Genomic DNA, 10,938 nt, shown 5'->3' on the forward strand with positions numbered 1-10,938 from the left:
CCTATGTATTCTTCCAAATGTTTTTAATATTAAAAGATGTTTTCTGTACCACCTGCGAAATTGTCTTATTTCCAGTATACTGTAGATAAAAAAAATAATTCTTTAGTGTTGATACCCTGAATTTATCTTCAGAAAGCCTTTCCATACAGAGGAAAATCTTTATTGATTTTGTGATTTAAGCAAAGGCCAATGTACTCAATACAATTTCCCACTGGCTTTGTTGAATTGTATAATATATTATGTCTTTTTACATTGTTACTACATATTACTTTTCCTAGAGGAATACATCAGCTTCTAGACTTTCAATTACTTTATATTATCTATAAAATACCTCTACAAGACTTTTTTTATTCCTTTTAAGAAAAACTACTAAAGGAAACCTCAATAATTTTCCTCCAACTTTCTCAAACTTCTTATTGGCCCACTTTGCCTCTGTGGGTTGCCTCCTTATGTTCCCAATCTCAAGAGTTCATAATTTTTTAAATCTATCCTACATTTTTCATTTTAGTCAAATAGCAAATTCCACTGATATCAACATAAGTCTATTTATAGGAGCAAACGCCCTTGAAAGGAGAATATCATTCAATGTGTTTGAAAGTTCCATGCAATAATTTATCAGAATCTTCTTTTTACTATTTTATTTTTTTAAAGATTTATTTATTTATTTATTTTAATTTTATTTTTTTAATGATAGACATAGAGAAAGAGAGAGAGAGAGAGACAGAGACACAGGAGAAGGGAGAAGCAGGCTCCATGCCGGGAGCCCGATGCGGGACTGGATCCCAGGCCCCAGGATCTCGCCCTGGGCCAAAGGCAGGCGCCAAACCGCCGAGCCACCCAGGGATCCCCCTTTTACTATTTTAAATAACTTTATTAAAAATCAGGAAATAAGAGTATTTTATTGATATTTTTCCTAAATGAACTCAAGAATATTTCAAAAAGTGCATGCAGGAGATGTCTATATCATTTTAGTAATAAGTACATGAGTCTTAGCTCTTAGCATTTTAAGAGCACATTAGAAGAGAATAAGAATAAAACTTGTAGAAACTGATGAATTTTAAAAATGATAATTGGTAATAGTCTTTTCCATTGGATAGAAACTTTCAAAAAAAGTCTGCAAAAGCGGTAAGACAATATTTTTTTTTGTTTTTTTGACATATAATCGACATACATCACTTTTTAAGTTTATGGTATACAGTATAATGACTTAACATATATATTGTGAAAGGATCACACAATAAGTTTAGTTAACATTCATCATCTTACATAGATACCAAGAAAAGATCAAGGAAAAATGTGTTTTTTTTCCTTGCGACAATAATTGTTTAGATTTAGTCTCATAACAACAACTTTCAAATATACCACAAAGCTGTGTCATATTATAGTCATCACGTTGTAGATAACATCCCTAGTACTTATTTGATGTATAACTGGAAGTTTGTACCGTTTGACCATCTTCATCCCATTAACCCACCCATCCCCACCTCCAATAAACATGAATCTGATCTCATTTTCTATGAGTTTTTGTTTTTGTTTTTACATTGCACATATAAGTGAGATCACTCAATGTTTGTCTCTCTCTCTCTGACATATTTGATTTAGGATAATGCTCTCAAAAGCCCATCTGTGTTGTTGAAATGGCAGGTTTTTAGTTTTTCCTTTTTCAATGCTGGGAATATTGCTGGGTATGTGTGTGTACATGTGTACCAATTTTTCTTTATCCACTTATCTATTTTTGGACATTTAGATTCTTTCCATGTCTTGGCTACTATAAATAATGCTATATGAACATGGAGGTGCAAGTATCTTCTTGACATAGTATTTTTGTTTCCTTTAGATATATCCTCAAAAGTAATATTTCTGGTCATAGAGTAGTTCTATTTTTAATTTTTTTGAGGAACCTTCATACTTTTTTTCCATCCTGGCTGCAGCCATTTACATTCCCACCAGTGTGTACAGGGTTCCTTGTTCTTCACATCCTTGCCAACATTTCTTATCTCTTGTCCTTTTGAATATAGCCATTCTGACAGGCATGAGATGATATCTCATGGTTTTAATTTGCATTTCCCTAATGATTAATGACATTGAGCACCTTTTCTATCGGCCATTTATATAGCTTGTTGGAAAACTGTCTATTCAGATTCTTTGCCCATATTTTCATTGAATTATTTGGGTTTTTCATTTGTTTGCTAGTGAGTTCTAGGAGTTCTTCATATGTTTCAGATATTAGTCCCTTATCGGATATATGGTTTCTAATTATTTTTTTCCCATTTCATAGATTATCTTTTCATCTTGTTGGTCATTTCTTTTGCTGTGCAGGAGTTTTTTAGTTCAATTTAGTACCACTTGTTTATTTTTTATTTTATTGCTTGTGCTTTATGTGTCATGTTCATAATATCACTGTCGAGATCCATGTCAAGGCACTTTTTTCCTGAAAAGAATATTTAGAAAATATGAACATATTCAAGAAAAAAAGTCCACAATTTTGAAATTTTCAAAATAGGTAAAGAGAATACATAAGAGTGTCCATTTTCAAAGTAACTAGTGGCTGATATCCAGGGAGTACTAGACTTGACACAATTGCTAGTATCTTCAAGTAACTGGACATGATCATAATAATAATCTAGATAATACTATTTGGAACCAACTATCAGACTTAAAAATCTAGCACATCCTTTTTTTTCTTCAGTAAAAAACAAACACATATTTAAATTTCTTTAGTATCAGTGTTTCAGGCTTGTTATGGACTGAGTATGTCTGTCCACCTCCCCCTACTCAATTCCTATGTTAAAAGCATAAACCTCAATGTGGTAGTATTTTAGGTTAATTAAGGCCTTTGGGATTTGATTAGATCATGATGATTGGGCACTCCTGAGTGAAATTAGTGTCCTTAAAAAAAGGAATCCAGAAACCTCTCACTCCTCTCTGCCATGTGAGGACACAGTGAAAAGATCACTTATGAACCAGAAGTGGGCCTCATACATGAATCTGCCTCCACCTTGACCTTGGACTTTCCAGTCTCCAGAATTGTGACAAATATATGTTTGTTATTTAAGGCTGAGTCTGTGGTATTTTTGTTAAAGCAGCTTATACAGACTGAAATAAGGCTTAAGCTCCCCCCGATTGATTCATTTTCATACTTTACCATTTTTGCATTTAGTAAATATTTACTAAGACCCATTATGTGTTGAAGGGAGAGAATGCACTGATTTTACCATGCTTTGTGCATAAACCAGATCCACCGCAACCATTAAATCCTCTATCTTTGTTCTTCATTGCTATTTCTACAGAGATTGAACCATTCTACATTCTTACCAGTAGTCCACTAGAGTTCTCTATAATCGTACCAACACTTGGTTTATTTACCTATTTATCCATTTATTTTTATTTTTATTTTTTTAGTAAGGGCCATCTTAACAGCTGTGAGGTGATTTCTTGTGGTTTTTATTTGCATTTCCTTCATAATTAAAGATTTTGAGATTCTTCATATACTTGTTGGCCATATGTATCATTCTTGGAGAAATGTCTATTCAAGTCCTTTGCCTACTTTTCAGTTGGGTTAGTGTGTGTGTGTGTGTGTGTGTGTGTGTGTGTGTGTGTGTTGCTATTGAGTCATAGGAGCTTCTTATATATTTTGAATATTAATCTTTATCAGATATATGGCTTGCAAATATTCTCTCCCACTCTGTAGATTATTTTGTCATTGCTAATTCCTTCCTTTATTATGTAGAAGCTTTTGAGTTTGATGTAGTCTCACTTGTCTATTTTTGCCTTTGTTGTCTGTGCTTTTGGTGTCACAAGAAATCATTGCCAAGCCTAATATTGTGAAGTTTTCTTCTGTGTTTTCCACTAGGAATTTTAGAGTCTTGGGCCTTACATTTAAGTCTTTAATATATATTTTGAGTTGATTTTCTAGTGTATATTGTAAGATAAAGATCCAATTTCATTCTTTTGTGTCTGGATATGTGCTTTGCCAAAACTGCTGCCTGATGAGACTATCCATTCCCCTTTGCTGTATTCTTGATAACATTGTCTAAGATCAGTTGACCATATGTACTTGGGTTTATTTCTGGGATCTGTATTCTTATATTCTTTCATTGTATTCTATATTCTTTCATTAGTCTGTATACCTTCCTTAGGTCAATGCTATGCTATTTTAATTACTATAGCTTTATAATCTATTTTGAAATTAGGATGTGTGATGCCTCCAGCTTTGTTCTTTCTCAGTATTGTTTTGGCTACTCAGAGTCATTTGTGACTCCATATGTGTTTTGGGATTTTCAATTTCTGTAAAAACAAATGCCAATGTGACTTTTATAGAGATACATGGAATCTGTAGATAACTTTGGGTAATATGAATATTTTAATAATATTAAGTCTTCCGATCTATGAACATGGGATGTCTTCCCATTTATTTGTGTTTTAATTTCTTTCATCAGTGTCGTGTAGTTTACTGTTTATAAGTCTTACATATCCTTAGTTTGAAATTTATTGTTAAATATTTTATACTCTTATGTTATTATAAATGGTATTATTTTCTTTAATATATATAATATATATATATATATATATATTTTATTGAAGTTCTATTTGCCAACATATAGTATAACAGTCAGTGCTCATTCTATCCAGTGCCCTCCTCAGTGTCTGTCACTCAGTCACCCATCCTCTGCTCACCTCTCCTTTCCCTTCCCCTTGTTCATTTCCCAGGGTTAGGAGTCTCTCATGTTTTGTCACCCTCTCTAATTTTTCCCACTCATTTTCCCTATAATCCATTTCACTATTTCTTATATTCCCCCTATGAGTGAAACCATATAATGATTGTCCTTCTCCAATTGACTAACTTCACTCAGCATAATAACCTCCAGTTCCATCCACGTTGAAGCAAATGGTACATATTTTTGTTTCTAATGGCTGAATAATATTCCATTGTATTCTAGACCACAACTTTATCCATTCGTCTTTCAATGGACATCGAGGCTCCTTCCACAGTTTAGCTATTGTGGACATTGCTGCTAGAAACATTGGGGTGCAGGTGTCCCGACATTTCAATGCATCTGTATCTTTGGGGTAAATCCCCAGTAGTGCAATTGTTGGGTCATAGGGTAGCTCTATTTTTAACTCTTTGAAGAACCTCCACACAGTTTTCCAGAGTGACTGTACCAGTTCACATTCAATGGGATTATTTTCATAATTTCTTTCATTTAATTCTTTGTTAGTGCACAAAAATGTAACTGATTTTCCATTTATATGATTATGTATCCTGCAACTTTACTGAATTTATTAGTTCTAATCAGAATTTTGTTGCATCCTTAGAATTTTCTACATGTAAGATTACGTCCTCTACAAACAGAATTTTCCTTTCTCATTTGGATGCCTTTTTTTTCTTGACTAATTGTTCTAGCAAGGATCTCCAGTATTTTATTGAATACACATGGTGAAGGTGGGCATCCTTGCCTACTTTTTCTGATCACAAATAGAGGCTTTGATTTCATGGTCTCTGATGATAAATTGCCATGATAAAATGAAATATATGTTCTCAAAAAGTCACAAAAATAATTTAACAGGTGGTACTAATATCAGTACACACAATGTGTAGCAGCAGTCCCAGAGTTTGAAGTTTGATTCTCTAAAGAAAATATCTGTATCCTCACTAAAAGAATTAAGTTTTCTCTCCTTCTCTTGTCCCTCCCCACTTTGGGGCACTTCAGTGTTTATCAACTATGAGTAAGTATGCTATTTAGACTTGGAGATATATACATAAGTTTATAGGTCATAGGCATATAGATAATCATACATTCTTATGTGAACTCTTAATTGAAATAATTAATTCCCCTAACCACAGCAGCATGCTAATTCCTTACCACACCTGTGAAATAATTTATCCCTAAAACACATGTATTCTACTAGAGGAGAATAAATAGGCTTGAAATAGGAATAAGCTCCTGAAAGTCCTAGGAACCACTTAACATGAGGCTTTGCTACTGAAATGAATTAAGTAACTTCTTCCATGTACCACTTGTTCTAGTTTCTCTGTGAAGAGAATAAGTCTATTGCGTGAACATTCTTTGGTGATAACAACATGAATCTAGTGGGAAAATCTACAAGTGTACTTTGATTTTTGTAGTGAGAGAGTAGAAAACTTTGTTCAACAATTCCACCAATGCATAACTTGAAAGTATTCATTTTCCAAAAGAATATAAATTTGCTGCTAAGAAAGGGAAATAACCATTGGATATCCAAAGTAATATGTGCCTAAAAATACTCTAAATTCTTTTATCTTTAGATAGATGCAGAATTTTACATTTAGCAAGCATACATTTATATTTCATATTTTAAATCTATTTCTGTAAAATATCCTTGAGCAATGTATTTAGTAAAAGTTGAATACTAGTCTTATTATAGCAATTATAGCAATAGTCTTATTATAGCAATATAGTCTTATTTTAGCAATTATTAAGAAAATCTTTCAGAAGGTTGTTGTAAAAGTGAAAAGGAATCATACTGGGGTCAAGTCATATTAGAGTTGGAATAATCATCCATATTGGTGAGAACTTTTTTCACACTCCTCAGTTTCTGTATAGAAATTTCAACTGGGCCATCTGGCTATTTGGGGATCATACTATATATTAGAAATCAATCAATAACATGTAGCACTGTGTTCCTGATTGTCACCATATAATATAACTTCAAATTTTCTGCAGTTCACATCACTCATCAATAACTAGTTAAGGAAAGCAATATTTATGGAATATTTTAGAAAATCTTACTATTCATTTTTTTCTTTAATATTGGCATTCTTAAAGTTTTCCATTCATAATAACTACAATATGAGACAAGTCTAAATATATACATTCCCAGGTACAAATCTAAGATATTTTTATTTAGTAGGTCTGAGAATGGATCTGAAAAACACCCTTTATATCAAACATCCTCACTGATAGTGAGGTAGGCCATTTACATACTATTTTTAAGAAACACTCTTTTGGTTTATTACTCCTTATCAAATAATCGGTTACTATGTTTATATTCTTATTCATTATTTTTATGTATTTATGAGAACAATTGACACATATTAGTTTCAAATATACAGCAAAATGATTCAGTTAACATCCATCAGATAGAATTAAACACTTTTTTTTCTTGTAATGGGAACTTTTAAGATCTACTATTGTAGCAACTCTCAAAGTTCATTGCAGTATTATTAACTATGTCAACATGCTATATATTACATTCTTATGATTTATTTATTTTATAACTAGAAGTTTGTATCTTTGACTACATTTTGATCACACCTTGCCTCTGGCAACACCATCAATCTGTTCTCTGTATCTATAAGTTTGCAGCTTATTTATTTTTTTGAATCCACATATAAGTAAAGTCATTACAGTGTTTGTCTTTCACTTTCTGACTCATTTCTAATAGCATAATACCCTCAAGGGCCATCCATATCGTCACAAAAGTCAGGATTTTCTTATTTTGATGACTATACTGTACTATTTTGTACATGTATGTATAATGGAATATTACAACTTTTTACAAATTAATTTGCAACTTTTGTATCCATTTATCTTTTGATTGACACAAGTTATTACCATGTCTTGGCTATTGTAAATAATATTGCAGTGAATATTAAGGTGCAGAAATAGTTTTGAGTCAGTGTTACCGTTTTCTTTGGATAAATTCTAGGAAGTGGAATGGCCGTATTACATAGTAGTTTTAATTATTTGAGGAACTTCTGCACTGCTTTCTTTGGTGACTTCATCCAATTTCATTTCCACCAGAAATGCCCAAGGATTCCCTATTCTCCACATCCTTACCAGCACTTGTTATTTCTTGTCTTTTGATAATGGTCATCCTAAGATATGTGAAATGATATTTCACTGTGCTTTTGATTATCATTTCTCTGAATATTAATGACGTTGGGTACCTTTCACATACCTGTTGGCAATTGATATGTCTTCTTTGGAAAAGTGTCTATTCAGATCCTCTACTTTTTAATTAGATGATGTTCTTTTGCTTTTGAGTTGTAAGAGGTTTTTTTACGTATTTAGATATTAACCCTTTATCAGATATATGGTTTGCAAATATTTTCTCCATTCAGTAGGTTGCCTTTTCCTTTGAATGATGGTTTCCTTTGCTGGGATAGTTTCCTTTGAAGAAGATTTCTGGTTTGAAATGATCTCATTTATTGATTTTTGTTTTTTTGTTTTTTTGTTTTTTTGGTTTTTTTTGGCTTTCACTTCTGGTGTCAAATCCAAAAAATCACTGCCAAGATCAATGTCAAGGAGTTTACTGCTTATGTTTTCTTCTAGGAGTTTTATGGTGTCAGATCTTACATTTGCATATTTAATCCATTTTGAGTTCATTTTTTTGTATGGTGTAAGATAATGATCCAGTTTCATTGTTTTGCATATAGCTGTTCAGTTTTCTCAACACCATTTATTGCTGAGACTGTTTTTTTCCCCACTGTATATTCCTGGCTCCTTTATCATAAATTAGTTGACAGCATATCATTTGGTTTATGTATATGCTTTCCATTCTGTTTCTTCCATCTATGTTTCTGTTTTTATGCCAATACCATAGTTCTGATTACTATAGCTTTGTAATACAGTTTCAAATCAGGAAGTATGATGCCTCCAGTTTTGTTCTCCTTTCTCAATATTGTTTTGGCTATTCAGAGTCTTTCATGGTTCAATGCAAATTTTAGGATTGTTTGTTCCATTTCTATGAAAAATGTCTACATTTAATCTGTAGATTATTTTGGCTAGGATGAATATTTTTAAAATATTAATTGTTCCAAATTATGAGCATAGAATAATACATTTCAGTTTATTTCTGTCATCTTCAATTTCTTTTACCAAGTGTTACAGTTTTCAGTGTATGATCTTTTACCTCTTTGGTTAAATTTATTTCTAGGTTTTTTATTATTTTTGATGCAATTGTAAATGAAATTGGTTTTTTATTTCTCTTTCTGATGGTTTGCTATTAGTGCATAGAAATGTAATAGGTTTTTGTGTATTGATTTTTGTGTTTCAAAATTTACTGAATCTACTTATTCTATTTTTTCTGGTGAAGTCTTCAGGGTTTTCTGTCTATAATACAATGTCATCTGCAAAGAGTGACAGTTTTACTTCTTCCATTCTCTTTGGATGATTTTTTTTCTTTTTCTTGAATAGTATCTCTATGACTTCCGTTACTATATTGAATAAAAGTGATGAGAGTGGGTATCCTTGTCTTGTTCCTGAACTTACAGTAAAATCTTTAAGTTTTTCACTGTTTTGAGTATGATATTAGCTGTGGACTTGTCATATATGGCCTTTATTATGCTGAGTAACATTTTCTCTCTATTCATTTTGTTGAGAGTTTTTATCATAAATAGATGCTAAATTTTGTCAAATGCTTTTTCTTCATATATTGAAATTATTGTATTTTTTATTCTCATCTTTGTTAATATGATTTATCACATGGATTAACTTGGGATGTTGAACCATTTTGCATCCCTGGAATAAATCCCACTTGATCATGTTATATTAACCTTTTGATATATTGTGAATTTGGTTTGCTAATATTTAGTTGAGTATTTTACATCTATGTTCATTAGGAATATTGGCTTTTTTTTTTTTCTTGTGGTTCTTCAGGTTTTGGTATCAAGTATACTGGCCTCATAAAACATATAGAAATGTTCCCCCATCTATTTTTTGGAAGAGTTTGAGAAAAACTGGTATTAAATCTTTTTTAAATGCTTCATAGATTTCACCAGCAAAGCTGTCTGGTCCTAGGTTTTTTTAATTTTTGTTTTGTTTTGTTTTTTGTTTTGTTTTGTTTTGTTTTATTCCTAGTATCATCTCATTACTAGGAATTACTCTATTCAATTTTCTGTTTTCATAATTCAGTCTTGGTAGGTTTTATGTTCCTAGGAACTTACCTGTTTCTTCCAGCCTGTCCAATTTGTTAGCATATAATTATTCATAGAGATCTCTTATGGTCCTTTGTACTTCTGTGGTGTCAGTTATAACATCTCCTGTTTTATTTTTTTATTTTATTTATTTGAGCACTCCCCCTTCTTTTCTTTGTGAGTCTAGCTAAAGGTTTGTCAATTTTGTTTATCTTTTCAGAGACCAGCTCTAGTTTTATTCATCTCTTCTATTACCTTTTTGCCTTTTTAATCTTTATTTTTTTTTTTTCCATTCTGATCTGTTATTTCCTTTCTTCTACTGACTTTGGGCTGTTTTTTCAAGTTCCTTGAGGTGTAAATTTAGGTGGTTTATTTGAGAACTGTCTTTTTATTGATGCAGGCATTTATTGCCATGCACTTCTCTCTTAGAACTGTTTCTGCTGCTTCCTATAAGTTTTGTTATGCTGTATTTCCATTTTCATTTGTCTCAATGTATTTTGTTATTTCTCTTTTGGTTTCTTTTTTGATCCATGGGTTATTTAGTAACATGCTGTTAAGTGGCTATTGGGACATATCAAAAGAACTTATCAGTATCATTTGTGAATCTTTAATGTGTGTGTGACTCTAGCTTTGAGAGAAATCAGAGTAAAGAAAGGAACGGAAGATTGACCTGTACAGTGTTTTTAAAAGCAACACAATTGATTCTAATATACACACTTCACATTTTAAGAACTTCTGTGTGCTAAATAATTTATATTTTTCTGAATATAAAACTGTGTCCATGTAGTTGATTGAAGTTCTTATGGAAATAATGCCCTGTGGCTTCAACAGCTATTACAATAGTATCCTGATGTTTCTCTCCAATTCCAATATGTGTATGTGTCTTTTGTTCTATCCTCTAAACCCAGAGCAATAGTTTAAAAAAAACAATTATACTTATACTTATTTTATTTTATTTTATTGGGAGAAGGCAAGTGTGCATGTGTGGAGTAGGAGGAGGAGAAGAGAGAGAAGGACAGAGAATCCCCTGATTAGGCATG

This window comes from Canis lupus, chromosome 13 (assembly GCF_003254725.2).
Source record: "Canis lupus dingo isolate Sandy chromosome 13, ASM325472v2, whole genome shotgun sequence".
Classification (NCBI taxonomy): Eukaryota; Metazoa; Chordata; class Mammalia; order Carnivora; family Canidae; genus Canis; species Canis lupus.